General features: G+C 39.3%; 1 long non-coding RNA gene across 1 annotated transcript; it reads right to left on the minus strand.

The window, feature by feature from the left end:
• Nucleotides 1–4,706: 4,706 nt before the first annotated feature.
• Nucleotides 4,707–6,719, minus strand: LOC111543849. Its single transcript, XR_002731966.2, has 3 exons — nt 6,586–6,719; nt 5,984–6,045; nt 4,707–4,839 (listed from the first exon to the last, which is right to left on the minus strand). It is a non-coding gene; the product is annotated as an uncharacterized LOC111543849 (long non-coding RNA).
• Nucleotides 6,720–15,374: the final 8,655 nt, after the last annotated feature.

Raw genomic sequence — 15,374 nt, forward strand, 5'->3', positions numbered from 1 at the left:
TATCCAGTAATATATGGTTTTTCCAGGAGGCTCTGCGTCAAGTAAAGTATAATCATTGACTCTTTCTCCTAAATTAGTGAATTATTCTTTGGACAAGGAAAAAATATGAAGGACATAGAAGTTCAAGAGCAATTCAGGCTCAGAGCGTCTAAAACAAAATGGTTAAAAATACAAAAGAAAAGGAAAACAGGTGAGGCCATGTTTACCTTACTAGACTTCTAGATCAGGATGACATTTTAGGCACAGCTTTGAATTTCACTCACTCACACACACACACACACCCTTCCCCATGCAGTGTCTTGTTTCATTCTGTTTCCTGCTCTATTACAAAAAAAATTCAAATTTAAATTTGACAGAATAAGATAAATTATGTGCCCATCACTTAGGTGCAATAAATGTTAACATTTTGCCTTAACTGCAAAATTATATGTATGTTTGTGTCCCTGTATAAATTTATTAATGAAGCATGTGAAACCGGGTTAGATATCATGATATTTAACTACTAACTACATCAGCATACATCTCCTAAACTCAGAAAAATCTCTTATACAGCCTCAATACCTTTATCATACCCAGAAGCGTTATCAAAAATACCTGATATCCCCCAATATCCAGGCCATACTCAAATTTCCCAAAATGAACAACAAACACATCTGTAGTTAGCTTTTTCAAACTAGAATCCAATCAAGGCTTACGCACTGCATTTAGTTGCTTTACATCTTTTGCTAATTTTAAACCAGAATAAAATAAAGCACAGACTGTGCTTTTGTATCCTCATGACATGGGCATGTTAAAGAGTCTCAAACAACAGCTTTATAAAATTACCACATTCCTGATTTGTTGTATCTCATAGCATTGTTTAACACATACCTGTGTCTCCTGTACTCCTTATGTATTGGAAATTTGAACAAATGTCTTGATCACACACAGCTAAAACATTTGAGGTAAGGATGCTTCAAAGGCAGTGCTGTTACTTCATAATGCATTACCTCAGGAGGCACACAATGTCAGTGAGGCGTAGTTTGATGATGACAGTTTTATTTTAAAGGGTACTTCACCAATTATAAAGAGCAAATATATGTAGGGTGGTACTTAGGCCTCATCCAAGTATTCTATTTCCTAAAAAGTTTTTACCTAACGGTTCCAAAATTCATTGATAATTCCCTGAACCAACTATTTCAGGATATCAAAATAGTGACTTCTACTGGTATTATTCCTTCTACATTTATTTGCTGAGAATCTTCTGCAATGCTCACAGAGCTCGTCCTTTAAAACGCAATACAGTTGTTATTTGGGCTGTTCACCGATATTCTGGTGTTTGGGTTTTTTCCCCCTCTTCTGCATACACAACGGGTGTATTAATCAGTTTTTGCATCAGTAACAAACAATCCAGAATCTTAGTTGCATATAATGACACAGATTTCTTGCTCACAGCTCTGTGGTTTGGCTGAGGCCCAGCTGTGGCTCTGGTGTGCTTTGCTCCAGTCCCTCGTTTGGCATTACATATCTCTCACACCAGAACTCCAAATAAAGAAGCAATGGCTCCTGAGGATCTGCTCCTCTTTTACTGGATGGTATGAGTGCCAAAGAGTAAAAGCATGAGACACCTCCCTAAGTGAGAATGACATGAATCAGAACGCTTGTAACCCCAGGAGAGACACTCAGTGAAAGTGAAAAATACACTTTAGTTTTGAGCCACTGAGATTTTGAGGTTGTTTGTTACTGCAGCATAACCTAGCTCTCCTGACAAATACAAACAGGGAGCAGCTTAATTATTTCCTTTTAATTACTAATTTTCAGAGTAAGGAGTTGGTGTACTGATAACCTCTACTGTGGCAAATAATCTTATATTTTATCTTTCCCTTTTTCCTTTTTTTGAATGTCATTTTGGACTTGGACATTTTTATTAATACAATCAATCATAAACATTATTTTTTTGATGCTCATATTGTCCCAAACTCAGTCAGTGACAGCCCCTTCAAGCTGTATCCTTTTGTCAAGACCCCAATTGTTCTCTAGAAACTCCATGATACAATAAGAGATCTTAAAATCACTGTAAATATTCCCTATCTGAAACCTAGAATCACCCAGTTCCATAAGGAGCCCTAGTTCTTTTTAGAGAGAATGGTATTTTAGAAAACAATACCTGAATGTCAGGTGTGCTCAATACTACTGGATCATAATGGTTTCTAAGTTCTTTCATTGGACAGAGTGGATACAGCATTTATTTTCATTCTCTCCCCCACCCTATGTCTGTGTGTGCGTGTGTATGTGTGTGTGTGTTCCACTCTCTTTCTTTCCCTGTTTCCCTATCCCTCTTTCTTTTTCTCCACACGTGCACACTCACACATACAGAGAGAGAGAGACTTATAGAATATATGCAGATAAATTAGAGATACATTATACAGATTAATTATATTGCATATAATACATGATAAACATTATATAGATTGTGTGTAGCATTATGTTATATATAATCTTATGTTCATACTAATATTTGCAACTTAGATTTGATTTTATAGAGTTATCTCCCCTCCTAATTTCTTTGTTTCTGTATTTGTTTCTCTTTTCTCACACATTGGAAACACTGGATCCTGATGTTATTAACCTCTTTATTTATTTGCTTTATTCTAGAACATACATAAAATAATTTCAAAATTATAATATCAAGAATAAAACTACTGGGTTAAGTTTAAGATTTCCTTGAGTACTTTTCATCCTGAAAAAGTGTGCCACCAAAAGTTGTATAGTAAAAGGTCCACTGAATATAATTCCTTTTATTGTACAGTCATGTTATGTATTAGATATGCAATTCAGTTAATTTTTTAGCTTTTAATTAGGAAGACAAGACGTGCAATTTTTCTTACACAAGCATCCTAGGGCAGCTTGTTCTCTTGCCCTTCTGTGATTGCCTGCGTCATTATCACAGCTCTTGTTCTGTCTTTTGTTCCTAAACTGTCCTCTCAGGCCACAGAGCTGGCTGTCAAAAATGTTAAGCACTAAGTATTCTTATTCCAATTGATGAAAATCCTTCATCATTATAACCCTTGAACCAGATCTAGGAGATTGGATTAGCATGTGTAAAACTGCCATTGAGGGGAAAGCACTCAATTGTAAGGAAGATAAAAATCAATGGAGAAATGGAGAAGGAGAAGGAATTACAGCTCCACAGAACAGGCTAGAGTCCAGCTGTGACTGTTGGAAGGAAAGGCTGGTTATGGACATCCAGTGCTGTAAATACATTCTAGAGAGGGCTGAAGGAGTCAGAAGGCATGATCAACTGTGTTCCAGTCAAATAGAAGCTCAAACAGAAGGAAATGCATTTACCCCACAACAGACAAACAACACTAGCAACAACGGATTCTTATTTAGCAATTACTCTTGCAATAATTTACTTCTATTAGGTCATTTAATCCCTTCGATAAATGTATGTGGTAAGCCCTATGATTGTTCCTATTTTACCAGTGAAGAAACTGAGGTAGAGAGAAATATTTAACTTAACCAATCTCCTAAAGATTGTAAGTGGCAGAGCCAAGATTCAAACCCAGAGATTCTCAGCCAGAATCCAGCACATCATAGCAAGCTCTTTCCCCAAGAGCAAGATATTCAGCTGTGGAAAGCTAAAGAATTATTCAAGACAAATGAGTTCTCTATTGCCTGCATAAACTGGCGATGGGAAGCATTGAGGGAGCCCTCAAAAACCGTGTTTTCAATTCCATTCAAGCCACTTAATCCTTAGGTAACTGTAGAGTAATTTTTATTTAGAAGTCATCATCTTACCCAATACTACTGCTCAAATAACACACTGTGACAGTCGTTTTAGGTACAAACACTACTTGATCATATTATGAGTGTATCTGTGAACACAATTTATATAAATGTATAAATGGGAAAATTATAAGATCTCAGAGACCAGTTTGATGTGCTTTTGTAAGCACTTTTTTTCTACATTTTGGCTCTTTGTTTACTTATTTTGTGTGTGTAATTTTGATCTCCTTCAACACCTTCACTCTCAGTTTTCTCTCCTATCTAAGTATCTATACCTAGGCTCCCAGCACACAGCTTGGTTTCAGGTAAAAACTGCTCTCAGAGCGTCCTGTGCCAATGTTATAGATCAGGTAATGACTGCAGGGTGCTCCACTCCAATGAAAAGCTGACATTTCAAGGGCACTCTGCCAATTGGAAAGTCAGAAATAAATAAGAAACTGATCCTATGGATGCAATGTGGTGAGAAAGTATCCTTTCTCTTGGCTCCCAATTTAAAATCATGCCACTGAAACTTAAAGCCTTTACTGTTTATACTTTTTTCCACTTCCAGCACAGGAGTTTAAGCCGGCAAACATCTGTCCTCGATTTCTACCCAGCTTCTTGGTTATTCCCATGCACTCAAATGAAACAGAAAAATAAAATAAATTAATGAAATAATCATTACTCCTCTGTTCTCTTGCTCTTTGTTGATTTCATTATTCAATTGAAGATATGATTGCAGAGAAAGCAGAAAGAATCTGGGGAGAGAAGGTAAAGAGTAAAGGGCATAGATCAAGAAAAAAAGGCCAGGAGATCTCAATTTGCAGAACACAGAGTCATCTCAGGAGACAGTTTAGTAATATCAGTAGTTGCATTAATCTCAGTGACACTAGTTGCTATATCAACCAAAAATCCCAATGGCTTAACACTAAAAAAAAGAATGTTTTGCTCACATTCCAGTCGGATGTAAGCGCTCCTGGTTTGGTGGCTCTCTTCCAAGCAGTGACTCAGGCACAGTTTCCATCATTTCTCTGGCCATCTATCTTCAAGATTTGTTTGCCAATATTGCCACTGGCATCAATATCCAGTAAGCTGACAAGAAAAAGAGAGCGGAGAAAGAGCATCTGCTTTTTAACCACCCCGGCCTATAAAAGATGCGTCACAGCCATGCCCATGCCATTGGCTTCCATTCCCAACTAGAAGCAAGTAAGTCTGAAAGCAGTGGCCCCTGGATGGGAAGCATGACTTGCTGGTGTAAAGTTAGCTCTCCAGATCACAATTGCTCTAGGAGGATTACTTGGGACACAGTCCTAGGAGCCATTTGTTCAGAAAAACAATGGCAATGAGATGGAATGCAAAGGAACAAAGATCAAAGGCTGCCATCTATCAAAGTCCTCGGTTCTTGGCAGAACAAACCAGCCTGAGTCAAAATTGTGAAGTCACCTGCAGAAGGCCTTTCCTCTCTTCTTTATGCCTTGCTCCTCTCAGGTGTTCTCTTGATAGGCATTTACTATTTTCATGGTGACCCCAAGTTCTTTGGGCCACCCTATTTAGTGGCAGTTCTGACCCATTCTCTTCAGACATTGCTAGGTGACTGGTTAGTCAAGGGTTTAGATGTCCACAGTTGTGTTGAGCCCTGTCTTTGATAACATTTGCATCTTAATGTTCCTAAATCAATTAAGCTGAGGCTATAAAAACTTTGGTCTCCATGAAAATGATTTAGTCGTTTCATCATGGTCTAATTCAGGAGAAATATGACAGGCAGAGAATCCTCTGGAAACCCCTCAAGTCACTGTACGCAACTGGCTCCTATTATGCAGGAGTAAAGTCAACCCACAAATGAAACACCAAGACTAATAAAATCTCTGTCATTATCATAGTTATTTATAGCTGACGACCCTTTAATATTTACATACAAATAAAAACACCATTATAAAAAAAAATACTCTCTGCATTTCCCTGATGAGAAAACTGAGACTTGGATAATCTAAATTGCTTTCCTAAAGTCACAAGGCCGCAAGGAGTAGGCTAAAGGCTGAAGCCAAGAGACCTTAACTCGTAATTCAGTGCCTTGTCATAATTCTGAGGGAAGTTGGCCCTTTCTTGTGATATCCAATATTTCTAAGGTATTTCGAAGTCTCTATCTTTCAAATTACTTCAAGCTAAAAGTATCCTGTCATTCTCTTTTCCAACTTCATCGCATATCTGAGATTCATTTCCTTGTTTTCTCTATTACCTCAGTCTGTGTTCAGATGTTCTTCTTTCTTCATCTGTAAATGTTTTCTGATAGTTAAGTATCTGGGGAAAAAGATTCATAGTTTGGCAAAAGTTAGATGGCTGATATTAGTGCATTTGCTTCACAATCCACAGAAAGCTGCCAGATTTATTGCTGTGCATCCTTTCCACCCACCCACCAATCCTCGCTAACCTGCAACAAGCGGTGTTTCACACTTTCCATTCTTTTTAAATCACAACCGCTAACTGAACAAGTGCTAAACCACAGTGTTGGAAGGTAGCAGGAAAGCAAGTAAAGGCCTACGACCTGCCATGTAAAGTCAAAAGAAGACTGTAGTTATAAACAAGACACGAGTCGATTTTTTTCTCAAATACCCATGCAAATTCACTCGGTTACACAGCAGGGCTGGGGTATATTTGCCACTAACTATGCTAAGGAGAAAATCTACCTCATTTACTCCATTTTCCCAGATTCTCTATTTTGCTCAAGACATTGTTCCATTCTCATTCCATCTTTGTCTCTTTCTCACACCCCAACTCCTTTCAATTACTTCCTCATAATCTCTGTCCTCCCTTTCATTTCTGTCTTCTAGAAATTCTTACCTAATTATTAATGCGTGTTCCTGTTGTGCCCTGAGTTCCGAGACCCCCCTCAAAGACGACCACCAGAAACCGAAGTCAAAGCCAAGCGGCCGGGATCACTTTATTGCAGGTTCGAACCCGGACTTCTCTCCGTACAGGCGTAGTCAGGAGGGCAAGAGAGAGGTCCCGAGCACAGCTCAAGCCTACTTGTTATAGTAAGGCACAAACAGGTTACAGAAGATTAGGGCATTTTTGCAGTTACAAGATTGGGATTGGTTGACATTTTGAAATTTGAACATTTGGCAGTTTCTGATTGGCTCCCGCCCTTTTTTAAACCACAAACGTCTAGGGTTTTTTTTTTTTTTTTTTAGACAAACTGCTTGCTTAAGCATGGGTGGGAGGGGGGTGGTTTCGATTGAGCAAGCAGGGGGTACGTGACTGGGGGCTGCAAGCACCGGTAATCAGAACAGAACAGAACAGGACAGGGACTTTCACAACGCTTGTCCATACAACGTCTGGAATCTATAGATAACATAACCGGTTAGGCCAGGGGTCGATCTTTAACCAGGCTCAGGGCTCCGCCCGGGCTGTCTACCTGTGGATTTCATTTCCGCCTTTTAGTCTTTTCATTCCTAATATTTCTGCTCATTGCTTCCTCTCAAAACTTACCATATTACATCTCTCTTTTGAAAAATGATATTCTGTCATAGTAAAACTGAGAATGAGCTTCTAGAGTTTGCTTGGCAGACTACAAGCAAACTTCAGCCTGCAATGCAGTTTGATATGGACTCCAAGCTGAAACTACTTTTTACATTCTCTGTAAATAAAAACAAATAGTAATATTCGACAGAGACGGAAAGACCCAAAACACCTAAAATATTGCTCTCTGGTCCTTTATGGAAAAAGTGTCCTAGCCCGTGTTCTAGACTATGTAAAAACTCTGGTCTCTCATCTATTCCCATCCTTTGTAATCTTTACTATTCTTCGGAATGCTCTCCTCAGTTTATTTACTAAAGTAGAGGACACAGTGTTATAGGGCAGCCAGATGCAAACAGGAACTGAAACATAAGGCTTCTAATATTTTTCTTCATGTAGCATGACAATTATTAGAAGAGTTAAAAATCTCCTTTTATTTCAATTTGCTGTTTTGAGAGTAACGTATTTTTGGTTACAGAGAACAACCCCTGAGATCACAGCCTTGACTTTCCCAATGTTTCAGAGGTCCATTGGAGAACCACCAGCACACTTCTCTCCCTAGCCCAGGTGAGCAGGAGGAAAGCAGCTGAGATGGTGATGACATAGGAGGCAGCAAGAAGGTTATGCAGGAGAAAAGTCTGAATAATTTATCTTCCAGGTGCATCTTAGGTGGCGGCAACAGATCTTTCCAAACCACATCAAGCTAGAAACTGATTTTGTTATTTTTCCCACATTCGATTGATGTCTCCTCTCTGCTTTTGACTCCCCTGTTAGCAGGCTGAGGTGCAACTGGAGAGGTAAAGTGTCTGGGAGGCAGTGATAGCGGTGTCCCCAGGGAACAGGCTATTGGCGTGCTGGTTGTGCTGCCAAGCCTGACTGCTTCTCTGAGACAAGTATCAGAGCCAGAGTATGTTGTGAGTTGGTAACAGCATATTCTGGGAAAGCCTCCACTAAAAATCGTGACCATTATGAGAGGAAATATGCTCCCAGTCAGCAAAACAGTATGAAAGTAAAATAACAGATAAGCAACAATACACTGGAACATGCTTTATAGCAAAGACCTACCTAATAGTAGGCACATATCAGCTGTAGAACAAGCTAAATTCACATGCTTAGCCAGAGGCTGTGAGCTTAGATTTAGGAGATAAATATAAAAACAGTAATACCATCAAGGGAGTGACCCTTGCAGGCCCACAACATTGCTCCCTACTAGAATGTAAGTCCATATAGTGATTTTCATTTTTTAATAAACATTTATTGAGCCTATGTGAACTGTTATATTTTAATCTAAAGCTGAGACAGGGCAAGTCACTTGTTAAGAGCCACATGGTTATAAATGACAATACAAATAATTAGAGGGTCAGGGAAAGCCAGAGAGAGAAAAAGAACAGATGAATTTAGACAGATGTGGCTTTGAGTGTCAAATCTGCTTCTTAGAAGCTATGAAATTTTGCGCAAGTTACTCACTTCTCTGAGCCTTAGTTTTCCCATTTCTAATGTGGGAACAATATCTACTTTTCACAGATTTTGTGAGGATTAGAAGCTGTTTTTCTAATGTGAATGGTTCATGGCTGACCCTTTAGAGAAAAGAGGACAGAGAGAGGAAGGTGTGTAAGTAGAAAGTGCTTACTCCAGGAAATGCAGGGTAACGTTGGCCTGTGTGTCAAGGCACCAGAATTTCAGGTAGGATTCCCACGACCTTTGTGGACAAGAGACTAGAAAACATGCAGTTCTTACAGTCAGTCCTACTGTGACTATAAGAATTCATGGCTACAAAAAACACTTCTATTCTAGGGCCAGGAATTCTGAGCAAAACATTTGCAAGTCAACCTACTCCAATCTATTGTTTGATGGCCATTCTAGACCCTCGAAAACTGTATGCAAAGGAATGTTCTTTCATTTCTGCCTCTAACTTGAATCTCTTGTTTTCTGACATTCTCAGCTTTTCAAAAGCCTTCAGAACACATTCGTGTGATGAGAGCTATTTCCTTTCTGAGAATGGGAGTCAGGGAAGGAAGAAAGGAAACAAAGAGGAAAATGCCAAGACTAAACTGCCACTGGCCTGGGAGTCTCCACCCATTTCCTGCACTGTGGCCACTGCTATAGGTAGCTACCAGGTAATATCTCTTCCTCCAGTTTGCAAAGTTTCTGGTGTTATCAGTTACAAAAATGTAACCTAAAATTGATAGAATTACTTTGGAAAGCAAGAAAGCATACCCTGGTGAAACTGAAGAGGAATATAAACTATGACTCAGCAATCCAATTCCCAAGTGCATAATCTGAAATTGCTTGCTCTAGGAGATATGAAATTATTCCAACAGCATTGTTTATAATAGACAAAAAACCTGGGAAAAAACCTGTATGTCCATCAAAGTCAGAATGCATTAATAAATTGTGTTATACTCACACCATGGAGCATTATACATTAATGAAAATAAACTTGTATATTTAAGAACATGGATAAACCTCAAAACACAATGGTAAAGGGGCCAAAAACAACTCATATAAGAATATGTTTCCACTTATATAAAGTTTAAAAAGCAAAACAAAGTAATATATTATTTGGGGATAGCTATATGTGAAATAAAACTATAAACAAGCCAGGGGATGATTGGTTACCCACCCTAGGGACTGAGAAAGAATGCAATTGATGAGGTTCACCCGAGAGTCTTCAAAGAACTGGTTATGTTCTCATTTTAAGCTGACCGGTAGGATCCTAAGTGCTTATTTTATTATTGTAATTATACTTTCTAAATGGTTCATATACATTCCATATACACTAGGGTATGTATAATTTATTTCACAATAAAAAAATTAATGTAACCCAAACGTGCATGGGGCCCCTAGGGTCACATCTGCTCTCACTCCACACTATCTTGAGTCAAGTAACAGATCAGTGACAGCCCTGACTAGTGTTATGGTCTGAATGTCTGTGTCCCCCCAAAATTCCTATGTTGAAATCCTAACCTCAATGCAATGGGGTGGGGCCGTTGGGAGGCAAAGTCTCTGGTATCATCAGTAATGAAAATACAATCGAAAAGGGATAGTACCACTTTGGGATGCAAGAAAGAATACCTTGGTGAAGCTGATCAGAAATGGTAATCTATGACACAGCAAAACCATTCCCTGTTGGGATCCTTAACGGGATCCCTAATGGGATTTCATAAGTGCTCTTATGAAAGAGGGACAAGGAAGTTTGTTCCTTGTTTCCACCACATGAGGACATAGGCATCTATGAGTCAGCAAGTGGGCCCTCACCACACACTGTATCTGCCTTGACCTTGGACTTCCCAAGGCTAGATTTCTCATAGCCTCCAGAACTGTGAGAAATAAATTTCTGTTGTTTATAAACCACCAGGTCTGTAGCACTTTGCTGTAGCAGCCCTTTGCCTGGAGTATTCATCTCCCTACTTCTCATGTCACCAACTGAAAGTGGCTTCTTTTTCATCTTAACCAAAGTTAGTCTGCCCATCAGTCTCTGCTGCAATCTCTTATCTGTTCCCTTCATAACAAACTCATTACAAACCGCAACAACTTTGTTTACTTGTTTCTGTTTCTTTTCTTTTTGTCAGTCTCTCCTACTAGAATACACGCCTCTGGAGAGTCAGGACTTTGTATGTCTTGTTTATTGCAACCTCACCATATCTCAGCACAGTGCCTAGTATAAAATAGTGGCCAGATATGGTGATAGGAGTGTGATAATAAAAAATGTATCATGAATCCACAATAAAATAATGACTTTGTTATAAATTGTCATCTTATGTGTCAAGGCTTACACACACACACACACACACACACACACACACAAACACACACACACAGTCACCCCGAGCCCTGCCATTTTTCTGCATGACTCTGGGTCTACATGGGTGGCCTGTCCAGAATCCTGTCTTCTCTTTTCTTTGAGTTTTCTATCTCCATTAAACTTCTTTTTGTCTTTACTGCAACCACTAATCCAGGTTATTTTTTGTGTTTAAAGTAATAAAATTAAATATTCTATACTTGGAGAATGGCCTAGTATCGTTATAGCGAGTTCACTCAATTACTCCCACTCTTTTGACTGCTTTTGATCGACCCAGTAGTCCTCTGTCTGACTTCAATTTCATGCCCACCTAACTTCACCTCTGTGGCCTTCCATTGAAAGCCACTTGCCAGTATCCTAACCCCCTCTGCATTTGTCCTTCCTTCTCTCCCACACCCCCTCTTCCCAGGCTCTAGACACTTGAACTCTCAGCTTCCTCAGTGTTTGCACCTGGGCTGCTAATCACTGCTAGAGAAAATCATACAACTATAAATTTATGATAATAAACTTCATCTGGTTCTCCACACTGCTCCACAAACTACATTTTCTAGTCAGCTCACTCTTCAGATTTCAATAATGATACTTCAGGATTTCTTCACTCCCCTTACATGTTTGATCCCTCTACATTAGGGCACATTCTCAGCAAATTACCCACATTCTTACCTCACAGAAATGATCGAGTCCACTTGTCAGAAACTCATCCAATCTCCTAACTGCAGTGGGTTGAATAGTGGACCCCAAAAAGACATGCCCAGGTTTTAACATTTAAAACCTCTGAATGTGACCTCATTTGTAAAAAGCATCTTGCAGATGTAATTAATGTAAGGATCTTGAGATGAGATCATTGTTGATTTAGGGTGGGCCTGGAATCCAATGGCAGGCATTCTTACAGAGAAATGCAGAGAGAGATCTGAAACACAGAAAAGATGGCCAGGTAAAGACAGAGGCAGAGTTTGGAAGTATGCAGCCCCAAGATGAGAAACCTGTTCAGAGGAGTGAAAATCTGCTTACACCTTGACCTTGATTTTGGACTTCTGAACTCTAAAACATTGACAGAATAAATCTCTGTTATTTCTGAGGCACCTAGTTTGGGGAAATTTGTTATGGCATCTCCAGGAAATTCACGATGCTAACTAAGCTGACACCTGCATTTGTACCTGCTCCATCTGCCTTCTCTTCAGTTACTGTAGCAAGGGTGGATAGTTCCTATTTAAGTCTACAGCTAGGCTGTGGACCCCACAATAAAACATTGTGGTTAATGGTGCAAGTCTCAAGCTAGATTGCTTGGGTGTCGATCCTGTCTCCACCGCTTACTATGTGATGTTGGTTACTCACAGTACCATTCTATGCCTCAGTTTCCTTATCTCAAAAAAACAGGATAAAAATAAAAAGTACCTCTCTAGGAGAGGCTGTGTAGGAATTAAATGGAATCATGCTCTCAGAACTGTTACTGAATAAGAAGAGAAGAACTTTTATTACTATTATCATCTCTAGCTGCCTCCTCAAGGACTAAACTATCTATTGATTATTCCTCTCTCTTGTTCCTTCAACCTTTTTTTATGAGATAACTTCCATGAGCATTTAAACATTCATGACTATTCCCTATCCAACAAACAAAAACAAACAAACAAACATCACCACTCCCTAAACCACACTCCTCCCTCCAGCTCCCATCCCACCCACTAACTCCATTTCACAACAAATGTTTTAATTAGATACACTCCTTGCTTCTCCTTCCTCACTTCTCACTCACTTGGGAACCCACTAAAATCTACTTCTATCACTCCACTGAAACTTCCCTTGACAACCCATGTATTACCAAATCCTAAAGGAAACATCAGCCCTTATCAGCAACATTTGACAGTGTGGCTCATACACTCTTTTTTAAAAGCTTCTTTTCATTGATTCTGGCCCCAGCCCTCCTAGTTTTCTTCCTGTCTATCTGGCCAGCCTCATTTGCTCACTTCTACCTCCTCTAATGATTCCTTAAATGATGGGTTCCTCAGGGCTCCTTCTTAGCCATTCTTCTTTTCTCAATTTACCTTCTATGAGATATTGACCACTCCCAAGACATCAATTTACTCACAACAGACTGATCATTCCTAACTTGTATCTCTGGCCTAGATTTCTCTTCACAGTTCCGGGCTCATATATCTAGCTGCCCACTAGACATATCTACTGCTACATATTTGACACCTCAAATTCAACATGTCTAGTGGAAATACTCATCTTCCCTGGCCTTTCTGAGAATCTACTTCCTCTACCTATCCCCTTTCTCATGAAAAGGCACTTTAATTCACCCATTTGCTCAAGCCAGGAATCATCCTGGACTCTCCTTTTTCCTTTACCTCTTACAGCTGATTTCCACCAAGTGTTATCCATTTGATATCTTAAATGATCCTCAGATTCACCCTCTTCTCTCTCTTTCTCTCCACTTCTCTAATACAAGCCAACACCACATCACATATACCCTTAAACTGTCTCCAACCTAGTTTCCCTTCAGTCTTTCTCCAAATTAATCTGGAATAATCTTTTCAAACTGTATTCCAAACTATAAATCTAAGCCTGGTCACCACACACACACACACACATACACACACACACACACACGCTCTTCAAATCTGTCATTGGTTGGTATTTTCTCTTAGGATAAAATCCAAACTCTTTAAGAAGGTTTACCAGTTCCTCCACAATCTGGCTCTCAGCATTAGACGTCAGTCTCACAGACTGCCTGGAGTGTTTTTGTTCTCTCCTTCCTTCAAAGCTTAATGTCGCTTCTTCCAGGAAGCCCTGATGATGCTTCAGCTTCCAGATGTCCCATGGTGTTCTCTGTACATCCCTTAAGAGTGACCCTCTATAATGTGTTGGGATGACCTAATCAATGCCTGTCTTCCACACTCCAGAGCAAGTGTGTAAGAACCAGAACCATGCCTGTCTTATTCCCAATGCATCTCCAGTGCCTCTCAAAGTTGCGGATCCACGGCAGGCACTTCATAAAGACTGGATGAGTAGATGAACAAATGCTATTTTCCTTGGGGAATTATTTGGTATACCTTATATTATGTTTCTCTAAATTCTATGTGCATCATGACTGAATTTGTGCATATACATGTATATGTACACATATGTATGTGTATACATATATAATGATTATAGTTAAGTGTTATTGACTGAATTACATTACAGGAGAAGAAGTAGTTAGAATAATTTATCTCTGAACTCTGTCATACAGTACATTTGAAGGAAAGAAGTTATTTAATGAAAATCTGGAAATTGGGAGCATTTTAGTAGTGTGATGCAAGGATCTTGGAGGAAAAGTTTTAAGGGACACTATACTCAGGTTAAGACAAGACTATTTTAAAAAAATAATTTGTAGCAGACTAGTTTCCCTAGGGATCAGCTTGGAAACTATGAAGGAATACACATTTCAGTTAAATAACCTAGAGGAAAATAATTTGGGATAGAAAGTGGGTGGAAAACAAAATCCAAATTTTAGAGAGTGTTCAGTAATACTGCTCAATCTGCACAGTTGGATCACACAGTTGGATCATCTCTACTTTAAACATCTTTAACCAATAATCTATTTCTTATTAATGGTATTTCAGATGAAAGTCTGAAATTTTATTTCTCTTCTTGAATATGTAGATTATGGATGAGATTTATAGACAACACAGGCATTTAAACAGGCAAGATATGGTATTTCACCAAAAGACCAAAATCAGGTTGGGAAAGAACACATTTTAATGTTCCTGCTTTGACCCCAAAATACAGAAGGTAAAATAGTGTCTGAAAAAAATGAAACTCAAAATTCATGGAGGCAAATGCTGTGTGCAAAATCACTGACTTGCCGATCACGGTGGCTCACGCCTATAATCCCAGCACTTTGGGACGCCGAGGTGGGTGGATCACCTGAAGTCAGGAGTTCAAGACCAGCCTGGCCAACATGGTGAAACCCCATCTCTACTAAAAATACAAAAAAGAAAAAAGAAAACAAAAAATAGCTGGGAGTGGTGGTGGGCAGCAACTGTAATCCCAGCTACTTAGGAGGTTGAGGCAGGATAATCACTTGAACCTGGGAGGTGGAGGTTGCAATCAGCGGAGACTGCAGTCAGCGGAGATTGCACCATTGTACTCCAACCTGGACAACAAGAGCAAAACTCTATCTCAAAGAAAAAAAAAAAAAAAAAAAACTGACTTTACCAAGAAAAAAGATTTTAGAGTTTGTATTAGAAAAGCTCGCTGGTGACATTGAGCAAGCTTCCCAGCAGGTGGCGCCCTGAACCAATGAATGTGAAAAATAACAGACTCAGAC

This window comes from Piliocolobus tephrosceles, chromosome 1 (genome assembly GCF_002776525.5).
Source record: "Piliocolobus tephrosceles isolate RC106 chromosome 1, ASM277652v3, whole genome shotgun sequence".
NCBI lineage: Eukaryota > Metazoa > Chordata > Mammalia > Primates > Cercopithecidae > Piliocolobus > Piliocolobus tephrosceles.